At 44.1% G+C, this 26,256-nt stretch overlaps 1 long non-coding RNA gene across 1 annotated transcript in view; it reads left to right on the top strand.

The window, feature by feature from the left end:
* The window catches only part of LOC138746300 (uncharacterized), a 67,547-nt gene extending 64,896 nt beyond the window's left edge, over positions 1–2,651 (top strand). The window contains exons 4-5 of the long non-coding RNA XR_011346851.1: positions 1,442–1,645; positions 1,976–2,651. This is a non-coding gene — a long non-coding RNA (uncharacterized lncRNA). The remainder of the gene's footprint in view (positions 1–1,441; positions 1,646–1,975) is intronic.
* The last annotated feature ends 23,605 nt before the right edge of the window (positions 2,652–26,256 follow it).

Below are 26,256 nucleotides of genomic sequence, written 5' to 3'. Positions count from 1 at the left end.
CGCCCCCCCCCCCCCCGGAAGGCTGGAAAGAATCTCTTCCCTCCAGCAGCTGAAACGTCACCAAGTTGCCTGAGCTGATGATCATGTTAAAAAAATGCTGCAGACATTTACCAGAAAGCAATTTCTAATTAACCTATTAAATATTATACAAAAGGCTTAATAAAAACTTGAACATAAATTTAATGATTTATGGAAAATCTGAATTACCAATTAAATTCTTACTTCTTGTTTCAGTAAGCACATTATTTTGAAATATTCATTAAATAAAATAATGATGCAAGACCATAAAAGATATCTTTTTTACCAAGATAGATTGAAAAACAGTAATTATGGCACAGCATAAAATTAAAAACTTACTTAGATCTCTGTAACTCGTAGAAGTTTTTTGGATAGTTTTACCTTGGGAGGCAATGGTTAGCGCAACACTGTGACACTGCCGGTGACCCTGTGTTCGAATCCCCCGTGGTCTGTAAGGAGTTTATGCTTTCTCCCATGGGTTCCCTCTGGGTGCTCTGGTTTCCTCCCACCCTACAAAGTATAGATTAATTTTAATTTTTATATTTAGGCATATAGCACGGCAATAGGCTCTTTCAGCCCAATAACACCCAATCGATCTACAACCCTCTCACCCCAGCACAATTTTGAATGGTGGCAGGAAACTGGAGCACCCAGGGAAAATCCACGCCGACGGGGAGAACACATAAACTCCTGGGTCGCTGGTGCTGTGACAGCGTGGCACTAACCACTACACGAACTGTGCTGCCCCAATTTGGGTGTAATTGAACAGCACGGGTTTAAATGGCCAAAATCAGCTTCTACTGCGCTGTACACGAAAAGAAAAAGCTTCAATTCACATTAGGTGAGTTGTTCCAGTTCCATCAAAGCCGGCTACAATGGTTGAGCCTGTGACTGAATCCTTAACACTTACCCAGGGATTTGCAGATGGAGTGTGCATATAAATTCTACTGTTGAATTCATGAAGTAATGACAATTAATGCCAAAAGCATACCCACCTTGACTTCTCTACGTTAACTGCGCATTAAAACTTAGAACAGCAGGATTTGGAGAATTGATGTTTGTGACAGTTTGAAACCTAATTTCAAGTCTCTTTTGACATTCAACAAACAAAGTGTGTGCGCTGCGGGGTATAGATATGTTTGCGGTGCATTGGAAGTCTTGAGCTTAGAACAGGCCATCAGAGAATTCTCATAACTCTTTTGTGCAACATTTCTCTGAGATATATCTGCATCACTTTTAATCAAAGGTAAATTTATTCCAACGCAGGCAAACATCAGAATGTTTTCCTGCCAGTACTCATTGGATTGACTTGTCCAAGCTCTGCAGCAGATCATGAAGGATTCAGTTCAAACAAAGTTAAAGCAATGAAAAGTTACAAAATTATTTTAAAATTTTTTAAATATAATTTGCACATTTTTTTCAGAAAATACAGAAAAAAAATCCTGAGAAGTCGGTAATAGAGAAAACAGTCGAATTACTCAACCAGGCAAGTTCAGCTGTTCCCGTTGAATAAGAGATCCAGGAGGATCAGAGCCAGCACGACCAGGCTGAGGAACAGCTGCTTCCCACGGGCAGTGAGATGCTGAACGACCAAAGGAACTACTCACACAAACCATCCAGGACTCTCGTATCCTTGAAACACTATAAATTTATTTATTTGTATAGATGAAATACTTGTCCTGCATATGTATTGTTTGTCTGTACGTGTGTTATGTTGGGTTGTGTGTCTGCGTGTTTTGCACCGGGGACCGGAGAGCGCTGTTTCGTCAGGTAGTACTTGTGCATCAGATGACAACAAACTTGACTTGACTTATTGACTCATCTGTGTAGACAACCAGGTAACATTTGATCAGAACTGGAAAGATTTGGAGATGTAATGAGAGGTACTGGCGGGTGGGTGGTAAGACTGTGCCTCACAATTCCAGCGATCTGGGTTTATCCTTACCTCTGCCTCCAGCTTCTCTGGTTTCCTTCCACATCACAGAGATGTCCGGCTTGATCAACCTATATAATTTGTTCTTGTGTGTAAGTGAATCTGGGGCAGATGGTGGGAACATGGGAGCAATTAAATGGGAACTGTGTAAAGTCCTTGTAAATGTGTGTTTGGCAGTCTAAAGGATTCAATGGACAAGTTGCCTGTGTCTACAAACCATGAGGCCATGCTTCTTTGAATCTACAGACAAAGGGAGAGGGAGAAGAAGAGAAGGATGGTGTCTGATCTGGTGGAAAGATCTGCCGCTGTCTGTAAGTGGTTTGTACGTTCTCCCTGTGGGTTTTCCCCAGGGGCTCAGTTTCCTTCTACCCTTTAAAATGGACCTATCAATTGGATAAGCTCGTGGGCCGAAAAAGGGTCTGTTACTGTGCCGCATGTCCAAATTTAAAAAAAAAAATGAAATAACAGAAAGGGGTGAAGACAGGCATTAACGTACAGAGTGAAGGGCCCAGGCCTGAAACGATCACCCTTTACTTCCTGAGGTTGCTTCACAACCTGCTGAGTTTCCCCAGCACATTTAATTCAAGTTCAGTTGTGTAAGTTCAACCTGCTGGAACAGTGTTCTCTGATCTTCCGGTGCGCTCGACTCCACTGTTCACACTCTTTCTTGTTGAACTCTGACAAGGGAAAAAGAAAAGAAGCAGGGAAAGGTTTGGCAGAATAAAGAATCATTCCCTCCCCTTGTGACTGAAATGTGGGGATGGAGGTTTGGATCTGGTATTGTTGGCCAAAGTTGTCCAGAGGTCGGAAGATTCTAATTGAAAGAGGAGGTGATGTTACCTTTAGCTACATGAAGTGTTGATGTAGAATGAAGACAAGTGGGGGTGGTCAGAGTGAGAATATAGTTTTCAAGTACTGGTAGTGACCAAAATAATGTAGCAGAGGATCGTTCCATGGTAGGTTTTGTTCATTCAGCAAGCAAGGTTGAAGAAGAACAACAGCTCCATATTTGGCTAAGCCAGTAAAAGACTCCATTGTATAAGGGACATAACCCTGATTAACGAATCCCAAGAGAATTCTAAGAAACCTATATGGAGATATTCTGAAAATTTAAAGTTTTTCTCTGTAATCTGTGAGCTACGTGACGGACTCTCTTGTAGTGAGACTAGCTGCTTGTGACCGTACTTCTTGCTGTAACGGAGTTCTCACACTTGCAAAGTGATTAAAAATCTGTTTGTGCAACTGTATTCATGTTTATTTATCACACAATCTCAGGACCACTTTAACAGGGGTTGAAGTGGGGGGGGGGGGGAAATTAAGTGGAAGATAGAGCCATTGCTATTGAAGACGAGTTAGTACTCTTTAACACAGCAGTCACCCAATCTGCATTTGGTAACTACCCTGAGACGTTTCCCAGAAGGAATTACAGAGACACCCAGATGCTGATTGAGGTGTTGGGTCCTCGGATTAATCCCCTCTCTTCACATTTAGTTAAGATGTCTGGAACGTTTTGAACAAAGTCTGGTTGTCATTGCCAATCTGGGCAGAGCCATGATTTGCTCAATCTTGAAAGAATGCACAAACAGCCTCATTTCATGTTTCCCATTAGGTTAAAAAAAAACCTTGTGAATATTCTGATATTTTTTTCAGCCAAGCTGTCACCGGCTCAGATAAAGTACAGTATGTTTGGTCGAGAACTCAGCCATCTATCTCGCAGTGAAACATTTCTGCTTTTTATTGGACGGTCGACCTTTCACCATTTATACAGACCACCAGCCTCTTATCCATACACAGATCTCTACTCACCCAGAGAGATTTGGCACTTGGGCTCCATCTGACAATTGATATCAGTTGATGACACTTCCGAGGAAAATGAAATGCCACGGCCAACGACCTGTCCAGGCGTGACGTTGACACCTTAAATACAACTGCTGCCATCGATTTCACTGCTACGCCCTGTGCACAGCACACGAATCCCGATCTCCTCTGGTATCGCCGTATCCACTCTGGACTCCACGGTTCACTGAAAGAAACGAGGGAGTGTGTTCTTTATTTGTTTGTAAGTTGTGGTAAATCAGTACTGTTACAGACCCTAGCACGAGAAAATCACTGGCAAAAATCATTCTAATAGCTCAATTTGCTTTTCCATAATAGTTTATTGTGTTGGATTGAAATCTTTCCATGGTGAGTTATTTTTGAAATGCAATGATCATTTTTATATATGCAAATACAGTATCCATTGCTTGAAGGTGACATTCCTGTCACGAAACCCGAACTGCTTGCATGGGAATATTGTGCAGCAATTATTAATGCATACCTGTTACATTGCCAAACGCATTCAAGCAGTGGTGATGGGGGTGTGCTTTGGTGGGCTCAGAGTGAGCTGAGCCTGTCTGCTCTCGATTTACCTTGGGGGCAACAAGTCGAGTGCCTGTGCTTGTATAATCTCTATGATATCCTGTTCATGACATCCCCTTTCTGATAACGGTATTGGGAATGGTTTCATCTGCAAATTTTAAGTTCTTAGGAGTCACTCTCTTGGAAGATCTTTTCTGGACCCAACACACCAATGGCATCATGAAGAAAGCACGTCAGAGCCTCTACTTCCCCAGGAGTTTGAGGAGGTTTGGTATGATACCAGAAACCCTGGGAAATTTCTACCGATGTGTGGTGGAAAGGGTGCTGACCAGCTGCATCACGGTCTGGTACGGGGACACCAGAGCCCTGCAAAAGGTAATGGACACAGCCCAGGACATAACAGGCAAAACCCTCCCCACCATTGAGAACATCTACAGGGAACACTGCCATCGGAGAGCAGCAGCAATCATCAAGGATCCACACCACCCAGCACACACTCTGTTCTCGCTGCTGCCATCAGAAAAGAGGTATCGGTGCCACAAGACTTGCACCCCCAGGTTCAGGACCAGCTGCTCCCCCTCCACCATCAGACTCCTCAACGACAAACTCAATCAGGGACCCATTTAAGGACTCGTACTTGTGCACTTCATTGATTTTTAAAATTCTCTGTATTGCACAGTTGGTTTGTTTGTATTTGTTATCTGTTTACATGTGTACACTGTGTAGTTTGCACTACCAGTTAGTGGTAATTCTGCCTGGCCCGCAAAGAAAGGAATCTCAAGGTTGTATGTGATGTGTATGTACTCTGACAATAAATCTGAAATCTGCTGAGTTATCTGTGAGTGGAAATAAATGGAAAGTGTCTTGGTCTGGCACAGTTCTAGGTACTGTGAGTGAAGAGGTCAGCGTTAGAGATTTTGGAATTTAATGTTTCCGCTTATCTAATGTTGGATATTTGGTATAAATCTCATTCATCGATAATGTCAGTGACATTGAAATCCATACAGTTCGAAAGGTCTGTGAGGATCTATCCCCAGCTGGTGTACAAGGACTCTCCACTGCTGTCGGTGTCAGTCCACAGAGGTAACAGGAAGCCCATGACAAAACCTCTAATTGATTCATAGAATGGTCAATACCATGTAAAAATGGACTCCCCCCCTATTTCTGGCCTCGGTCACCCACCCATTAGAGCTTCTGTGGCCCAAATGTGGACTCTCGCCTAAGCTCTGGCTGCCTGCCCATCTGAGCTTCTGACACCCCGACCATGGACCACTGCCTCAGCCGCCCGCCCACTCGAGCCCCTGAAGCCTGGAACCACGCAGGCACTTACCGCGGTCAAAAGAAGTATGCGTATAATAGTCAATCCTTTAAATAGGGGTGCACAAAATTTGACTATTCCATGGTACATCACACTCTCAGATATTACATCCATGTGTGTATCAGACAAAAGAATGATTGTCCTTCTGCCATGTTGTGGAGTTACCCTGAATGGAAACAGGCCCTTCAGGTGAACTTGTCCATACCTGCCAGGATGTCGACTTGCCTTGAGTTGAATGATTTATTTTGCCTCTCATCGGGTGAGGCGAGTGATTTTACTTCATTGGAGGGATGCTGCCCCGCCTACTCCTGTCCAGTGATTGTGGGACATCAGGTCCTGTTTGAATATGGAAAAGACTCATTATTCAATTAATAATTCGGATACAAGATTCCAGATGCTGGTGGTGGGGGGTGGGGGGGGGGGGTCATTTATGACTCACTTTTTAATTTTACTTAAATTGTCCAACTCATATCCTCTCAACGTTTCTTTGGATTTACTTTTATTTCTCCCTTCGTTTTTCCTTTAATACTAATCATGTTTAGCATCTGGCAACGCATTAGGCAAAGGGTTTGAGTTTCTCTCCTTTAGTATTTTTTTCTCTCTCTTTGTATTATTAGTTTTTCCCCCAATATAAAGTTATTATCATTTAGAATATGAATTATGGATATGATTTACAATTCATGCATGTTTTTGTCATACTGAACGCTTGTGTAACTGTCTATGTAATCTTGTTGAATTGAACCTTTTTTTGGTACATGTTCATTATTAAAATCAATAAAAATATTTTTAAAAAGTTCTATTTCTCGCATATCCCTCTATTTGGCTCATGTCCCTCTATTTGGCCCATATCCCTCCATTTGGCCCATATCCCTCCATTTGGCTCATATTCCTCCATTTGACCCATATCCCTCCATTGGGCCCATATCCTTCCATTTGACCCATAACCCTCCATTGGGCCCATATCCCTCCATTTGGCCCATATCCCTCCATTGGACCCATAACCCTCCATTGGGCCCATATCCCTCCATTTGATCCATATCCCTCCATTTGGCCCATATCCCTCCATTGGACCCATATCCCTCCATTGGGCCCATATCCCTCCATTGGACCCATATCCCTCCATTTGGCCCATGTCCCTCCAAGCCTTTCCTATCCACGTACTTGTCCAAATGTCATTTAAGCATCACATTTGAACCTGGCTCTACAGCTGGCAGCTTGTTCCATATATCTTTTGTCTGATCTTCTCATTGTGGAGAAAGAGTAGGGAGAGTGACTAAATGGATGGATCTTATCAGTAGAACCAGTAGAGATGCGAAAGGCTATTCTTTCTTTGCTGCCACCCGCATTGTTTTTCCAACCAACAGATACAGTTTCTCTTCAATTCACTATTCTCTCTTCTCAGGAGAACAAGCCAAGTTTGTACATAACTGTACCTCCCTTGGCCCTCTCCTGGCTAAAGGGCTGTGGCCATAATCCAAGGGGACCCAGGAAGATCCCAGTGCGCAGTGTTGCACTGCAGAGAAGAGGTGGAAAATCTCATGAAATGATGTGAGAGTAACTACCTGCATCTCAATGTGGACAAGACAAAGGAGATGATCGTGGACTATAGGAGGACCAAGAATGACCACTACACATCAACAACTCTAGTAGAGAGAGTGGAGACACCAAGTTCCTTGGAGTTCACTTAACTAGTGACCTGTCGTGGACACTCAACATCTCCTCACTTGTTAGGAATGTGCAAAAGCGACTGCATTTCCTGAGAAGACTAAAACAGGCAAGGCTACCGGCCACTGGTCAACCTTCTACAGGAGCTCTATTGCTGCAGGGAAATGGATCAGAGGTCAATCCACAGGACCATAAGAGTGGCAGAGAGGATCACTAGAGTCTCCCTCCCCTCCATATTCATGTTATATCTGGTTGTGTGTCCGCGTGTTTTCCACTGAGGACCAGAGAACGCTATTGATTTGTACTTGTACAATCAGATGATAATAAACTTGACTTGAAGTTGATGTGATGACACAGGTGGAAATCAGGCATTGGCAGTGATCGGGCTTGGCTCTGCTAATCTGTCAGTCTCACAAGATACAATCATGAACCAGGAGCAGGTCAAAGACAAGAGCTTGCTCCTGTTCAACAGCCATTATGAAGTGCCAGTGTGAAGTGGTGCAAGTCACTCTGATTAAGGATGAGTCTGTGTAACTGACTGTGACTCCGTGTATCGAGAGTGTGTAACTGTTGCTGGGAAGCCATGACCTGATGCTTTCAGACACCAAACTAAATGGAAAGCTTCAATACGTGTTCTTGATGGTGCTACCAGAAATACTGTAATGGCAGCACTGCCGCTGGTGTGGACCCGGGGTCTGGAGACTCATCACTGCTCTGAAGGCCCTAATGCTGGTGGCTCTGTACGGGCTTTAAACGGCCTGTTAAAGGAGCTGACAGTGTTTTTAATTGAAATCCTGCAGCCGTGGGGTCTGGGCCCAAGCTGGTGGTGCCTCTCCAACGGCATCATTCCCTGTAGATGTTCTTGATGGTGGGGAGGGTTTTGCCTGTGATGTCTTGGGCTGTGTCCACAACCTTTTTGGAAGGCTTTATACTTAGGGGTATTGGTGTCCAAATATCAGTCCATGATGTAGCTGATCAGCACACTTTCCACCACTCATCTGTAGAAATTTGCCAGGATTTCTGGCGTCATATCAAACCTCCGCAAACTCCTGAGGAAATAGAGGTGCTGACGGGCTTTCTTTATGATGCCATTAGTGCGTTAGGTCCAGGAAAGATCCTCTGAGACAATGACTCCCAAGAACTTAAATTTGCTCCCCCTCTTCACCTCTGATCCCCCCAATGATCTCTGGATCGTCCACCTCTGGTTTTCCCTTCTTGAAGTCAACAATCAGCTCCTTGGTTTTGGGTCAAGCAAGTGGAGTTTGTTCAGTGTAAGTACAGTGTAGTATTTTTGTATTTTAAACTGTTTATTCTTAAAACAGGTATATTAGTTAGACATTGTGAGAGGAAGTCTCAAGCAACCAGAAAATTCACTTATCTGGCATTAACAAATCTGCTTGGGTGCCTGATACCAGGAGTTTTACTGTCCAAGCTTTAGGAGCCGGTCTTCCCTAGCTGCCTGCCACAGTCCTATCATTCACCCAAAGTAACTGTGGCAAGAGGGTGAGTGGGCTGGGGAGTGTGGTTTCATCAGCTGAGTTCAGCTTGCTTCTCCCTTCATTAACGTTGCAGCAGACCACTTTGTGAGTGTAAACTCGATTAGCTCGAAGTTGAATCATTAAAACACTTGATCCCAATTTGACCTGTTTCATTATTTAGATTTAAAATATAACCACTGCTCAGAGAATCAGTTAGTGCAGCAAGCTTTCAGTAAATCAGTGAACGTTTAGTTAGGAATGATCGGTCGGCAGTGAGAAGGGGACAGGAGGGAGATAGATCCGCTCGTTGAGTGGTGTCACAGTGACAACCTTGCACTCAACGTTAGCAAACCCAAAAATCTGATTTTGGACTTCAGGATGGGGAAATCAGGAGAACACGAGCCAGTCCTCATCGAGGGGTCAGCAGTGGACAGGGTTAAGAATGACAAGTTCCTGGATGTCACCATTCTCTGAAGATCTGACCTGGGGACTCCACATTGATGCAATCATGAAGAAGGCTCACCACCAACTATACTTCGTGAAGGGTCTGAGGAGATTTGGTATGTCACCAAAGGCTCTTGAAAATTTCTGTAGGTATCCCTTGGAGAACATTCTAACTGGTTGCATCACTGTCTGGTACAGAGGTGCCAATGCGTCGAGAGTTGTGAACTCAGCCAGTGTCAACATGGGCATCAGTCTCCACTCTATTGAGGACATCTACAAGAAGCGGTGTATTAAGAAAGCAGCCTCTATCCTCAAGGACCCCTACCACCCAGGCCATGCCCTCTTCACTCTGCTCCCATCAGGAAGGAGGTACAGGAGTCAGAAGACAAGGCCTCAGCAGCACAAGGAGGGCTTCTTCCTCTTTGCCATCAGATTCCTGAATGAGCAATGACCATAAGGCACTGCCTCACGTTCTCTGATTTTACACTCATTTATTTCTTTTTAAATGCTATTTTTTAGTCATATTTGCACTATGACATTGTTGCAAAGCAGTGAATTTTGTGACATGTTCATGACAATAGATTCTGATCTGATTTATGGCGGCCCTGTTGTCTTCTCTACCGCTCTGCTATCTTACTGAATCTGCACAGAGAGCTTTGTAGGGAGTTTGCCCATTGGGAGAAGGAGTGAGGTGTGTGCTGAGGTCAGTAGTAATTGCTGGAAATAATTTAGCTGACAGATATTCATTTTCCAAATGAACCTTCCTTGGCAGCCCATCCAAAATGAACGATTTCACTTGGAGAATGAACTAATTACTCCCTCTGAGACATCAACTGAACTGTCGACCCTCAGAAACCTCATGATATGGGATCTCCAACAATGCAAGCTGCAGTTCCGAGCGTCAGGTGAAGAAAGGTTGGATCTGATGATGGCAAAACACCACTGTTTTGTAGGAAGGTCTTTAATTGGTCCCCTTTTGTTCTTATGGATGCAAGGTTCTTTATTGTCACGTAATAAAAGCAGTGCAATATTACATGGAATTTGCTTTCATCTGCCGTAAGGCAGACAGATTCGCCGTCGGCAGAGGTTGCCTGAAGCGCCTCTTACAGTCAGAGAAAGAGAAGCAAACAAGAGTCCCCTGAGATGTCCACGGATTCGCCTCCAGTGCTCCCGCAGACATACACAGTCCAGTCCAAATGGTCAGGAAACCTTCAGCACTCTCGCATCCTGGTTTCAGTACCTGGTACCCCTTCAGGCAATCTTGAGCCCGTCTCCAGCAGCCCGCAGCCAGGTGTAAATCCCTTGATCGCAGTTGCCAGCAGCCCATGGCCAACGTGGGTACCTCGCCTCGAGTCACCAAACGGCTTGCCATCTGTGTGTTCTTCAGTCTCACTGGTTCACTACTGTGGTCACTGACCCTTGGGCCATCTCCTCTGCTTCTCCTTCTCAAGTGGGGTGGGGTGACCTCCCCATTTTATGGTGCCCTGTGCCAGTCCTCTGCTTCCCCAGAGTCTGCAGCCCCTCGAGGCCGCTGCCGATCACAGGCACCGCCATATTGGGCGCAGACCCCATAGTCGCAGGATTTTAAATAAAACCACCGTTGGCTCCATTTACGGACCGTTTAAAGCTTGTACCAGAGCTGACAGCAGTTGGACTGGACGGTTGGACCCTGCCTGTGTCTCTGCTGTTACAGTAGCCCTGGTGTGCTGCCATTGTAGCATGGAAGTCTACATTTTTCTTTTGAAGTCACTCAACTCTCATGTTATTTGTTTCAATTAATCCTTTATCCCATAGTAAAAAATTTTTACCTTTTATTTGCAGCACGGTGGAAGCCGATTCTGGCCAATTAAACCCGTGCCGCTCAATTACACCCAAATTAACCTACAACCCCGAAGGGTTGGAGGAAACCGGAGCCCCCAGGGAAAGGCCACGTAGACATTGGGAGAACAAGCAAACTCCTTACAGGCAGCGCACGATTAGAACCCGGAGCGCTAGTGCTGTAATAGTGTCAAGCTGACCGCGACGCTAACCGTGCTGTCTCGACGTTACGTTCATTTGACAAGGTCCTTTAACTGCCTCACTTCAGCCACTTGTGTGAGGGGATAATCAACTCTTGGAATCCTCCTGACGGAAAGAAAGATAGATCAGCATTCATGTCAGTTTGTTCATGACCTTAAGACATTTTAATTGCCTTATAACACACTTGAAATGCCACCACCGATGTGATATAGAAGTTTGATCTCCAACCTTGTCCACTGCCAGCTTCCAGAGGCATACAATATAACCACTGATGTCATCCACACACTTCACCCAGCGCATCCTTTCACCCCAGCAGATTCCAACACTTCCAGGCCTTTGGGTTCCTACTGTGCATCTTCCAACATCAACTTCACTCTATCCTGCCCATTCTCACTCCTTTTCCATCCACCTATCACATAACGTATATATGGTGTAATAGTTGTTACCATATAAAAGTTAACTTATTATTTTTGGTCCCGGCTGCCCGGTCATCCGAGCTCACGATGCCCCGGCCACAGTCTCTTGCTGAAGCCCCAGTCACCGCCCATCTGAGCTTCCGACGCCCCATCAGTGGACTCTCTCCTAGGTCCCTGCTGCCATCCATCCAAGCACCCGACCATCGTGGACCATCACCCTGGCTGACCTCCTGACACCTCAACCTCGAACTCTTGCCCAGGCCCAGGCCACCCATCTGAACTCCCAATTCTCCAAATGTGGCCCCTCGCCCCGGCCACCCACCCATCCAAGCTCCCTACACCATGACTGTGGATTTTCACTGAAGCCCCGGCCATCCACTCAACTGAGCTCCTGAAGCTCTGACTGCAGACTCTTGCCCAGGCCTAGTCCGCCCATCCGAGCTCCCAGCGCCCTGAGTGACATAGGGACATACTGTGGTGAAACGTATTATGTGTGTAATAGATGACCCTTAAAATGCTCATTAAGCTTGGAAATAACCTGTCTATACCTTAAGAAAAAGGAAAAGGGGAAAGAGCTGGTTTTAATAATTGGGCTAACTATCAGGTCATTTAAATAATTCGAGTAAGGCTGTCAAATGTCGATGAACAACTTTGTATTTCCATATTCCAACGATTAATCTGAAAGAGGGAATTGAGTTTCCATGTTACTGCTAGACATTTCCTGGCTATTGCCAAGGCAATTTTAATACATTTGGATTTACTTTTGGGGAAGTTAACATTCATGACAGACAAATTCCCCCAAAGGAGCAATTGCAGATTAAGAGGGGAGTCTACCCCTATAATTATCATTAATATATCCCCCAAATTTATCCAGCAAGGTCTTAATTTCAAGCAGAACCAGGTAGAATGTATAAAATTGCCAACATCTTTGCCGCACCTCAAACACAGATTTGAGATTTCCGATTTACTATGATGTAAATCCCTTACTTGTTGGCTCCGTCTCTCACTTTATGATCCAGTTAGAAAACAAGTAAAGTAAAAGCACTTAATTTAATGCACAGGGCAAAGAGATTACTTGTCTCCTCAGCGCCAGGCATTTGTGTGCTGCCAACCATTCTGACATCATACTGTGCACAGCCTCAGCCTAACATTCTCAGGCACGTCTCATCTGGCTCTGAAATGATGGGGACGAGCCACTCATCAGCAGATGGCAGCACCAGGCGTGGGCCTCGAACCTTTAACCGACCGTCCTGGGACAAATAGCAGTTCACAACTTGAGCACCGACACCGTCCGGCAGCTGGAATCCCCTCCTGAACTCTTCATATGTGTAGCTGGAAGAGCCGCTGCGGGTCCCTGTCACCAGCACTTTTCTTCCAAGTTCTCTCTCCTTCAGTTCTTCTTGGGAGAATCGCAGCACATCCAGGGACAAAGAAAAGCCATCTCCATCCTTGCCCACTTTCTCTAAGATCCATTGAGTAAATGTTGCCATTTGCACTCACTCTCATGCTACTTATGGACCTTCTGCAGAAACTTCGGATCAACGAATCTTGTACCCAGCACACCTCACCCAGAAAGCAGAAACATTGGCACAGAATGGGATGAATGAGATTGGGAAAAAGTGGGCAGGAAAGCAATGGCAGAAAGAGAGAGGACGTTTGGAAGTACAATCTCAATCCCACTGGCCACTACAAGTCTATTGCACTGAGGCTGTTTCCTTGAATACAATTGACAGAGGTTATCAGTGGTCAGGGAAAGAAGACGTGACCACAAGTGTGTCCAAGACATCAAGGATCCTCACATGTTATCAGACGGCATGTATTCAGCAATGTCCCAGGCTGCGCTTTGCCAGGGACCTCCACTTACTTGATGATGATACATTGATAGATTGGAAGATAGGAGTCACGTGATGGAGTAGTGGCCGGACGGTGAACTCCAGCCCTCTCCAGAAAAGTCGGGAAAAACAAAGGAAAACACAAAGGCACAGAAATAAAAGTTACAGAAAAGTGAGTATAAAGGTGGAAAGAAGATGGCGACAAAAAAAGAAAAATCGAAAGCAACGGTAAGAAGAGAGGAAGAGAAGACAAAGGAGGAAAAAGGTGAAGGCCTTACCTGTCCGAAGAGGCCCGCTGCGGAGAGAGAAGCCCGCTCCCTCAGGTCGGTAAATAATGGACTACAAAAATGGCTCGCAGAGCCGAGTAAAAGTGCGCGATGCGAATGAGAAAAAACGCACCGACGGGAGGGGGGACCAGCTGGGGAGTCGATCTCCACAGCCGGCAACGACAGCTGCAGAACACCTGCAGCAAGAAGAGACCACAGAAGACAATAGAAACAAGAAAGAAGAGGAGGAAAGGGCACCAAAGAAACAACAGATGGCCAACCCAGAGGAAGAAGAAGAGGAAGAGTACAGTGAAATAGAAGAAGAAAAGAAAGGCAAGGTAAAGGATATACTTGCTCTTATTAAAGGATACATGGAGTCATTTAAAGAATGGCAAACACAGGAATTTAAGGATTTAAGAAAAAGAATAAACAACACAGAAGAGAAAATAAATAAAATGGAGATGACCTTAACAGAAATGGGAAAGAAAATGGACAAGATGGAAGAGCGGGCAGTAGCAGCAGAAATGGAGGTAGAAGACTTAAAAAAGAAATTGGAGGAATCTAATAAAAAAACTAAAGAGACACAAGAACTACTAGCTCAAAAAATAGATACAATGGAAAACCATAACAGAAGAAATAACATAAAGATAGTGGGCCTTAAGGAAGATGAAGAAGGCAAGAATATGAGGGAGTTTATAAAAGAGTGGATCCCTAAGACCCTAGGATGTCCAGAACTACAGCAAGAAATGGAAATAGAAAGGGCACATAGAGTATTGGCCTCTAAACCACAACCACAACAAAAACCAAGATCTATTGTAGTAAAATTCCTAAGATATACTACAAGAGAAAAGGTACTGGAGAAGACAATGGAAAAAGTAAGAGAGGGCAACAAACCACTGGAGTATAAAGGGCAAAAAATCTTCATTTATCCAGATATAAGTTTTGAACTCCTAAAGAAGAGAAAAGAGTTCAATACAGCAAAGGCGATTTTATGGAAGAAAGGGTATAAATTTACACTGAAGCATCCTGCGGTATTGAAAATATTTATTCCAGGACAACCAAACAGACTGTTCTCGGATCCAGAAGAAGCACGAAAATTTGCAGAACAATTACAAAAATAGACTGAGGGAGGAAGACGGGTAATGAGAGTTAAAATGATCACGATTGATATGTATGTGGGTAAAGACAAAAATAGACTGAGGGATGAAGACGGGTAATGAGAGTAAAAATGATCACGATTGATATGTATGCGGGTAAAGAGGTATAAGAGTGAATAGAGACAATGTGCATACGTGAATGTATCTGTACTTAGAGGAAAATATAGATAGTATAGACAAGAATTAATAAGGGAAGGTAATGGAATAGAGAGAATAAGGAGGGAATTAAAAGAGTGACCTTTGTGACATATGAAAAGCTAAATCTTTTCTGGGGGAGGCGGGGTGGGGGGAAATAGCGGTCACTGCAAAATCAGTTGACGCTTGCGAGTGGATTCGCAAATCCAAATGGAGAGGGGAGATGTGGTTGTCCGACAAGGGATAAAGGACAACTCAGGAGGGGAAGGGGAGATTGGGGATAAATAAGATAGAAATAGGAGAATAAGGAAAATGTTGGATGTTGTAGGAATGTTGTCTGGTAAAGAGTTGAAAATAAGAAAACAGAAATGGAAAAGGAGGAAAGGTAATGATGGAAAAACGGAAAGAGAAGATAAACAAAATATAAAAGGGCTACGCTGAACTATATGTCTTTAAATACTAATGGAATACATAACCAAATTAAAAGGAAGAAACTACTAAATTTAAATGAATAAATGTATTCCATTAGAAAAAATAACATATAGGTTAAGAAATAATATTGAAATATTCGAACAAGTATAGGAGCCTTACATTAAATACAATAGCGAAAACCTACCGGGGACAAACATTACCTAAGTTGATGGAAGGAGAAGGAAAGAAAAGAATGGACTCAGTAGAATTTCTGGTGTAATTTTGTTGAATGACAACATTGTCTGACTGGCTTAATGCAACCTAGATTGTATACCTAAAATGGATGAGAGGGGTGGGTGGGGGGGTGGCTTGGGAGGAAGGGGGGGGGGGGAGAAAAAGTCACTGTATATGTGTGAAAAAGAAATAGTGTATATCATGGCTAATGTGATTTATGGTGTGAAAAATAAAAAAATTTTAAAAAAAAGATAGATTGGAAGATGATCGGAAGGGGATATGAATAGGTCAAAGGGGTGGGAAAAATTTGAGGCGCCTCCTTTGGTTGAAAGAATAAAAAAGTACAATGAAAGAAAAGCAGCAAATTATGGAAAAGTTAAGCAGGTCAGTCAACTTCTGTGGAGAGAGAATCAAGGTTAATGGCACTGGAGCAGGATCAAGCTAACCACCTCGCAAACTGTGCCACCCAAACCAGGATATCACTGTTTCTTGATATGTCGTGAACTCACCAACATCCAGGCCGTTTAGGGCCTCACCCATTTCCTGTGCCTCCGCACACAGATTACTACATAAGGGTGGGGGGGGGGGTGGTGGGGTATAATCTCTCCTTTCAGATCCTGATAGGATTCCTTATTTATCTGCCAAGCATAACGCAAGGTCCAATTTTGCCTTCCTAATTTCGTCCCAATGTGTACTTTTACATACCTTGTACTCCTCAAAGGACTTGCTATATCTAGCTGCCTATTCCTGAAACGTGGGCTCCTTGTTCCCAACACAGAGTGGCAGAAAGGATCACTGGAGCCTCCCTTCCCCTCCCCACCCCCATCGACAGGATCTACCATGATCATTATCTGAAGAGGGCACGCAAAATCATTGAGGACCCCTTCCACCCTGCATCTTTTAGCTGCTCCATTCGGGGAAGAGATCCAGGAGGATCAGAGCCAGCACCACCGGGCTGAGGATCAGCTTCTTCCCACAGGCAGTGAGATGCTGAACGACTAAAGGAACTGCTCCCACTCACCCTCTGAGACTCTCGTATTGACAAAGCAATCTTTATTTATTTATTTATATCTATAGATGGATACTAGTCCTGCATGTGTACCTCTTGTCTGTATGTTTGTTCTGTCTGGTTGTGTGCCTGCTTGTTTTGCACCGAGGACCGGAGAACACTGTTTCGTCAGGTTGCATCAGATGACAATAAACTTGACTTGACTTGATTATGTCTTGTCTGCTAAGGTTCCCTAACCCTGTCAATCTTGCCTTTCACTCTCAGGAACACATTGGCCCTGAAATAATTCTCTGTCACTGTTAAAAGATGTGAGAGGGGATGGAGAAGACAGATGTTGATCGGCTGCTTCTCCTTGTGGGATTTAGCGGCATCGTTTAGAGGTGGGGTCACCCTTTTAAGATGGAGATGTGAAGAAAATTTGTATCTTGGAGTTGTAAGCCTTTGCAGTTCTTCACCCTGGGAGATATGGAGACCAAATGAGTAATTATATTCTGGGTCAAGATAGATAGGCTTTTAGTTTGTCACAGAGTAGAAGGCTGTAAGGGAATTTGGCAGAAAATCGTGGATTAGGGAAAGTTGAGATTGGATCATCCTTGAGGGGTAATGACGCACTCCTTCATCCTTTCCGATGTTGATAACGTGGACAACGGTGGTTTAGGAAAGTGGGATGCAACTCCTTCTGAATGGGGGAGGGGACCAGCATTGTTGACTCTGTCCATATTGTCAGGATTAATTGAAATGAGCTCAGGCCAGGTAGCTTAAAACCCTCCACACTGCTCTAGTGTGGCTTAATAGGAAGAGCAGCCTTGCACCGCTCAGAATTAGTTGCATAGTCAAATCCACTCTATTAACAATCAGATGCAGTCAGGGCAAGAAGACAACTCACTTTTCATTGCAGGAGACTTCAGAGTTCCATCAGGTTATCCAACGATCTCCATGTTTCAATTAATCAATTTGTAATATTTAAACTTCTCCATGTAAAATCTGTCAGATTTTTACTGATTCTGAATGAAGACACTTTATTATGCAAAATATGATCCTTACAGGAAGTAATTAGCTTGTGAATAGTAATTAATATGCGCTGCACTAATAACATCCAGTCTACTGAATAATGGAGCATTATCATTGAACATTTTCTGGTTGGTTTCGGATCCTAAGTTTAACTCTGATAAATGATGATAAAGGAGAAGTGAATGGAAGGGGTTGAATCCAAACTGTTCCATTTATTTGGAGTGAACAGTAATGGCTCAGTCTAATGGGTTCCTTAACGGTAGGATAGATGAGAGGGTTGTGCCCTCTCCTGATCTGAGCAGGATCTCTCAGTGTGGATCTGCTATCAGTAAATTTAAATTAAAAAATTTTTATAATGAAATTTAAATTTACACCTACAGCGCAGTAACAGGCCATTTCAGCCCACAGGCCCGTGCCACCCAATTACACCCAATTGACCTACACCCCTGGTATGTTTTGAAAGGTGGGAGGAAACCGAAGCCCCCCAGGGAAAACCCACGCAGATACAGGGAGAATGTACAAACTCCTTACAGACAGTGCGGGACTCGAACCACAGTCCCAATCGCTGGCTCTTTAACGGTGTTGCGTCAATCACTACGCCAATAGCTACCATTGTCAGATTTCAGATTTATTGTCAGAGTACATACATGACATCACATACAACCCTGAGATTCCTTTTCCTGAGGGCCAGGCAGAATTACCGCTTACTGGTAGTGTAAAAAAAAAACTGGACACAACGTACACATGTAAACAAACTGACTGTTCAATTCAGAAAGAACTAAAAAAAAATCAATAAAGTGCAAAAGTACGAGTCCTTAAATGAGTCCCTGATTGAGTTGTTGTTGAGGAGTCTGATGGTGGAGGGAGAGAAGCTGTTCCTGAACCTGGTGGTGTGAGTCTTGTGGCACCGAGACCTCCTTCCTGATGGCAGCAGCGAGAATGGAGTGGGTGCTGGGTGGTGTGGATCCTTGATGATTGCTGCTGCTCTCTGACAGAGGCGTTCCCTGTAGATGTTCTCAATGGTGGGGACTTCCTTTTGCAGGGATTTACACTCGGGGATATAGGTATCCCTGTACCAGACTGTGATGCAGCCGGTCAACACACTTTCCACCGCACATATGTAGAAATTTGCCAGGGTCTCTGGTGTCATACCAAACCTCCACAAACTCCTGAGGAAGTAGAGATGTTGGTACTTTCTTCATGATGCCATTAGGGTGTTGGGTCCAGGAAAAATCCTCTGAGACAGTGACTCCAAAAAACTTAAGTTTGCTTTCCCTCTCCATCTCTGATCCTCCTTTGGTCACTGGATCATACACCTCTGGTTTTCCCTTCCTGAAGTCTACAATCAGCTCCTTGGTTTTGGTGACTTTGAGTGAGAGGTTATTGTTGGTGCACCATTCAACCAAGTTTTTGATATCCTTCCTGCATAAAAGTGCAAAGATTCTTGACTTCAGTGGGTGGACATGGGAAGATGAAGAAGACAGAGAATAGAAAGGAGTTTAGTCTGGATTTTATACCTGAAAATGAGATTGGCTCATTGGAATGATGCATATGGATGAATAACTCCTTTGGTTTGAGGTTGTGTTTGGGGAGTTTGCTTTTGAAGTGTGGGGCTCCTCCTATCCCCTCATGGACCCAAATTTTCCATGTTAAGATAGAATTTTAAACTCTTTTTTAATTTAGACAGTAAGTGTAAGGGGCCCTTCTGGCCCACGAGCCCGTGCTCCCCAATTACACCCAATGAACTTCCAACCCCTGTATGTTTTGAAGAGTGGGAGGAAACAGAGCACCCAGGGGAAGCCTGTGAAGACACGGGGAGAACGTACAAGCTCCTTGCAGACGGCATGGGATTCGAATCCAGGTCACTTGCGCTGTGACAGTGTTGCACTGACCACTATACTAACCGTTTTTGTAAAAAATATACTTTATTTCACAAATACTTCGAGGTAGTCAAGCAACTACAAGACTTGAAACATGTACATTAAAACGTTGCCATCCTTGTCGAGGATGAAGTTTACACCCTGCAGTGCCCAGCGCTCCCAAAACCCTTCCATGGTTCCCGTGGACAGTGCACGGTCCCTTTCTAAGGACACTCGGGCATGAACGTAACCCCGAAAGATATCCAGCATGTCATTGCAGGAGGAGCCCTGAGCCGCTCGCTTCCAGGAGCCACGGAGAGTTTGGCCAGGCCCAGGAGTAAGATGACCAGGACATTCCCCTCCTCACTGGGTAGCCAAAGATAAAGGGCGTGGGACTGAAATGTAACCAGAATACGAGTAGCAGCCTCTTCAAAAAGGCAAAGAGGGGCTGCAATCCCATACACTCTATGTCCATGTGGCACACAGCTGGGCGATCCCTGTACCAACTCAGAGACTCGGGGAGGCAGGGAAATCCACGTTCACACCACCCTGGGTAAGATCCCAGATACCTTACAAGAAGTGTAGGTCTGAAGAATCCTCATGAATGATGAGAATGCGCTGGGAAGGTGGAGAGGTTTTCAGGAAGGAATTGCACACAAAAACACTCCAGTTTCCCAGGATAGGTGTTAGGCTGGTGTCTGTCTGACATGTGCTTCTTGTTTGATCCTTGAAGTGGGTTTGCGAAGAAATTGCTTGCAAGAAGTGTTTGCTTTAAGGCCAGTGGAAGTGAGATAATTTTACATGATTTGGTTCTGAGAAGGTACGTGATTGACAGTGCAAGTGTCCAAACTGCAATTCACCGACGGCAGGCCTCATCAATCCCACTCCCGTCCAACCCAAAGCAGTTTAGCAGCACCTCCCCACACTGTTCAGCTATCTAGTTTGCCAATGGAACTGTTTGAACAAAGGGAAAGAGATAGAGAAACAAAATGAGCAATTAGTCCACAGCCAGGCAGCCTGACCTCAACTGATCACACCACCATTAACCTCAAACCTTATTTCAATGCTGGTCCTCAAAGCTTTGAAGGGAAGTGAAGCCAGTTTTCTTTTGATCAGGAAACTCCCCATCTCTAGAAACCTTTGATATACATTGGGGAATTGTAGAATAGTGGATTGTGGGACAAGGAGGCCATTCAACCCATTGAATCCATATTAGATCCTGGTTGTGCAATCCCAACAAGCCCACACCCACTCCTTCACTGCAGCTTCCCCCAAAAGCTGATCCAAACCCTGTTTGAAGGCCATGATATTGATTCTGTTCCCACCATCATTTTGTTGTTTCCGATCAGAACCATCTCTGTGTAAATGACTTTTCACTCCATGCCCCCTTTGGCCCAAATTTTGAATTGTGTCCCCTGCTCTTTGAACCATGGGGACTTCTTCCCTGTGTCTACTCTGTATTTCCACTGTAGTTTCCCAGACAAAGTGATAGCTGAAATCCCTCAATCCTGGGACCACCCCACTAAAGGTTCTCTACAACTTCATTGCCGGAGGGATTGAATTTAGGAGCAGGGAGATTATGCTGCAACTGTACAAGGTTTGGTGAGGCCACATCTGGAGGACTGCGTGCAGTTCTGGCCCCCTTACTTGAGGAAGGATGTACTGGCTTTGGAGGTGGTGCAGAGGAAGTCCACCAGGTTGATTCCAGAGATGAGGGGGTTGACCTATGAGGAGAGATTGAGTCATCTGGAACTGTACTCACTGGAATTTAGAAGAATGAGAGGGGATCTTATAGAAACATATAAAATTATGAAAGGCCTAGACAAGATAGAGGTAGGCAAGTTGTTTCCATTGTGGGGGAGGGGGGGAGACCAGAACTAGGGGACATCCTTAGATCCAGGAGAGAAGATTTAGGATGGAGGTGAGGAGGAACTGCTTTTCCCAGAGGGTGGTTAATCCGTGGAATTCGCCGCCCATTGAAGCAGTGGAGGCGACCTCAGTGAATATATTGAAGACCAGGTTGGGTAGAGTAGTAGGGAATTGAGGGATATGGGGAAAAGGCAGGTAGGTGGTATAAGCCAGTCATCAGATCAGCCATGATCTTATTGAATGGTGGAGCAGGTTCGATGGGCTGGATGGCCAACTCCTGCTCCTATTTCTTATGTAACTTATTTTTGATGTTAATGTTATTTCCAAAATATGCAGATTTCTTGGATGCAAGACTCCAATTGCAGTCAAACTGGTGCTTCCATAAGACATAGCAGCAGAAATAGGCCATTCAGCCCATCTAGTCTGCACTGCCATTTAATCATCAACTGATCCACATTTCCTCACTCAGCCCCACTGCCCAGCCTTCTCCCTATAACCTTTGATGCCCTGGATAATCAAGAATGCCTTAAATACATGACCTGGTCTCCACAACCACCTGCGGCAACAATTCCACAGATTCATCCCCCTCTGGCTGAAGATATTCTTCCGCACCTCTGTTCTAAGGGGACGCCCTTCAGTCCTGAAGTTGTGCCCTTTTATCCTAGATTCTCCCACCATGGGGGAAAAAACCTCTCTACATCTACTCTGTCCATGCCTTTCAACATTTGAAATGTTTCAGTGAGATCCCACCTCATTCTCCTAAATTCCAACAAGTCCAGGCCAAGAGCTGTCAAACAATCCTTGTGTGATAACCCTTTCATTCCCGGAATCATTCTTGTGAACCTCCTCTGAAACCTCTCCAACGTCAGCACGTCCTTTCTTAAATGAGGAGCCTAAAACTGTTCACCAGTGCCTTCAGTGAGGTTCCACATGCCTCCCTCCACAATTTTTTTAAAAATTTTTTTATTTTTCACACCATAAACCACACTGACCAAGATACATACATTTTCCTTTTCAAATATATACAGTGCCATTTTCTCCCCCCCCACTCCTCCCATCCCACCCTCCCTACCTCCCCCCCATTCATTTAAAATACAAAATCTAAGACACATTAAACCAGTCAAACAATGTTGTCATTCAATAAAAATAAACAAGTTCCACTGAGTCAATTCTTTTCATTTCCTTCTCCTTTCGTTAATTTAGGTGGTAGATGTCCCCGGTAGGTTTTCTCTATTGTGTTTCATGTATGGCTCCCATATTTGTTCAAATATTTCAATATTATTTCTTAAATTATATGTTATTTTTTCTAATGGAATACATTTATTCATTTCTACATACCATTGTTGTATTTTCAAATTATCTTATTGCTAAACTGCTTTGGGTTGGACGGGAGTGGGATTGATGAGGCCTGCCGTCGGTATTCCGTTAATATTTAAAGTCATATAGTTCAACGTAGCCATTTCATACTTTGTTTATCTTCCCTTTATGTTTCTCCATCATCACCTTTCCTTCTTATCCATTTCTGTTTTCTTGCTTTAAACACTTTATAAGACAACATTTCTAAAACATCAAACATTTTCCTTATTTTCCTACATAAAACTTCTTTAACCCCATTCTCCCCTCCCCCTCCTGAGTTGCCCTTTATCCCTTGTCGGGCAACCACATCTCCCCTCTTCATTTGGATTTGCGAATTCACTCGCAAGCGTCAACTGATTTTGCAGTGACCGTAACTCCTCCCCACCCAGCCCCCCCCGGAAAAGATTTCAATTTTCATATATAACAAAGGTCACTCTTTTAATTCCCTCCTTATCCCCTCTATTCCCTTTCATTCCCTTATTAATTCTTATCTATACTCTATATATTTTCCTCTAAATACAGATACACTCATGTATACACATATATACATACACACCTATATATAAACCCACATACACACATACATATAGTTCGTGGTCATTTTTACTCTCATTACATGTCTTCATCTCTCTGCTTGTTTTGTAGTTGTTCTGCAAATTTTCGTGCTTCCTCTGGATCCGAGAATAGTCTGTTTTGTTGCCCTGGAATAACTATTTTAAGTACCACTGGGTACTTTAACATAAATTTATATCCTTTTTTCCATAAGATCGTTTTCGCTGTATTGAACTCCTTCCTCTTCTTCAGGAGTTCAAAACTTATGTCTGGATAGAAAAAATTTTTTTTGACCTTTATATTCCAGTGGCTTTTTGTCCTCTCTTACTTTCTTCATTGCTTTCTCCAATATATTTTCTCTTGTTGTATACCTTAAGAATTTTACTAAAATGGATCTTGGTTTTTGCTGCGGTTGTGGTTTAGGGGCTAAAGTTCTATGTGCCCTTTATATTTCCATTTCTTCCTGTAATTCTGGTCTTCCTAGGACCCTGGGGATCCAATCTTTTATAAATTCTCTCATATTCTTGCCTTCTTAATCTTCCTTAAGGCCCACTATCTTTATATTATTTCTTCTATTATAGTTTTCTATTATATCTATCTTCTGAGCTAACAGCTCCTGTGTCTCTTTAGCTTTTTTATTAGATTCTTCTAATTTCTCTTTTAAGTCTTCTACTTCCATTTCTACAATTATTTCTCATTCTTCCATATTTTCCACTCTTTTTGCCAATTCTGATATGGCCACTTCCATTTTATTCATTCTTTCTTCTGCACTCTTAATTCTTCTTTTTATCTCATCAAATTCTTGTAATTGCCATTCTTTCACTGATTCCATATATTCTTTAAAAAAAGATCCATCCATTGTCTTGCTTTTCTCTTCTTCTTCCTCTTCTTTCTGTTCTTCTTCTTCCTCCTCTGGGTTGACCATCTGTTGTTTCCTTGTTTTCTTTTTACCCTCTTCCTTCTTGTTCTCGTTATTGTCTGTGTTCTGCACCTGTTGCTGTGCTGCAGGTGTCTCTCTCAGCTGTGGAGATCGACTCCGCAGCTGTTCCCCTCTCCCGTCAGTGGGTTTTTTTTCATGTGCGGTTGCGCACTTTTACTCGGCTCCGTGAGCCATTTTTGTAGTCCCGAGCCCGGGACTTCCACTGACCTGAGGGAGCGGGCCTCTCTCTCCGCGGCGGGCCTCCTCGGACAGGTAAGGCCTTCACCTTCTTCTTCCGACATTCTTTCTTCCTCTTTTCTTCCCGTTGTTTTCGACTTTTCTCTCTTCGCTGCCATTTTCTTCTCACCTTTATTTTTACTTTGTTTTAAATTTTACTCTTGTACCTTTGTGTTTTATGCGTTTTTTTTCAACTTTTCCGGAGAGGGCTGGAATTCCCCATCACGTGGCTCCTCCTCCCTCCACAATTAATGGTGCTGAAATCATAAATACTCTGCCAGCCACACTCTCAGTACAAACATTCAATGATTTATGTTCACAGGACCTCAAGCCTGTTTCTAGCTTTTATTGTTGCTCAGAGTGCTTCCTGCCAAAGAAAAACCCTGGAGAGACAATTCAATCTACGTCCTCTGTATTAAATTTCATTTCCACCTGCGTGCCCATTCTGTTACCTGTCCTTGTTCACCATCATCCCATCTGTTTATTACACCTCCAAATTAGGGTTGCCTGCCAATCCTGAAATTTACCCAAATTTACCCATTTGAGAATTAGAGATGACCCATGGGACGGTGACCACGGCAGTGGACCAGCGAAAGGCCCTGAGAGACTGAAGAACACATGGGCGGTGGGCTGTTGGCAACTTGAGGAGAGAAACCCTCGCAGGCCACAGGCTGCCGGCAACTGCGCTCAAAGGACTCGCACTGGGCTGGGGACTACTGGAGACTGGCTCGAGACGAGCTGAAGGGGTAGCAGGTATCAGAAACAGGATGCAGAGGGCACTGGAGGCTTCGCCATCGTGTCGGAGGGGTGCATCTAGAGCTCAGGTGGCTGATGTTTCGGACTGAAGGCTGCAGGGATGCTGGAAGTGAAGCCATGGCCATTCAATGTCTCTCTTGTGCTTCTCTTTGGCTGTAAGGGGCGCCAGGCAATTTGCACCTGGCCTTTGCACCAATACTAAAGGTGCAGTTGAATAGACACAGATTCCCTCTGTACTTCACTCAATGGCCAAGTTAGGGCACTTTCGAATAGTTGGGAATGTACGGACAGACCATTCAGCCCCTCAATCCTACTGCACCATTCAATTAAATATGTCACTGGACACCTGATATCTTTTTGCAGTATCTCCTAGATCTATTAGTTAACATAGTCACAAGTTTACATAAAACATTTTTAGCAGAATAGATTTCCAACTTTCTGCCAACTTTAATTCCTGAAGGCCTGATTCTATTTTTTAAAAATGTTCCCCTTCAGCTTAGATTCCAACACCAACAGAATTAGTCTCTTAGCATCTCTAATCACCTTGTATATTTATTTCTCCTTAATTCCAAGATCCTGAGACTGGGGTTTGGAAATTTGGCAGAGAATAGAATTGGGGATATCAGACAGGAGAAGGGCATTCTGCCTTCTCCCATCAAGCAGTTAGATCAGGACTGACTTTTACTCAGCTCATGGCCCCAGTCAGGCCAGTGGGAGTGATCTATTGCGTCCGGTACTCCTGTGGCCTTCCCTACATCAGAGAGACTGGGAGCGGACTGGGAGGTGGCTTCGCTCTGTCTGCACCAGTGACTGGGATCCCCAGTGGCCAAAACTTCAGTTCTGCATCCCACTCCCATGCTCACATGCCCATCCATGGCCTCGTGCACTGTCAAACCAAGGCCACCTGTAAATTGGAGGAACAAGACCTGATTTTCCATCTGGGCCCTCTCCAACCGGACGGCAGTGACATCGACTTCTCTGGTTTCTGCTAACCTACTCCTCGT

This window comes from Narcine bancroftii, chromosome 11 (genome assembly GCF_036971445.1).
Source record: "Narcine bancroftii isolate sNarBan1 chromosome 11, sNarBan1.hap1, whole genome shotgun sequence".
Classification (NCBI taxonomy): Eukaryota; Metazoa; Chordata; class Chondrichthyes; order Torpediniformes; family Narcinidae; genus Narcine; species Narcine bancroftii.
The sequence above is the reverse complement of the archived record's forward strand: the minus strand, read 5'-3'. Positions and strand labels throughout refer to the sequence as shown.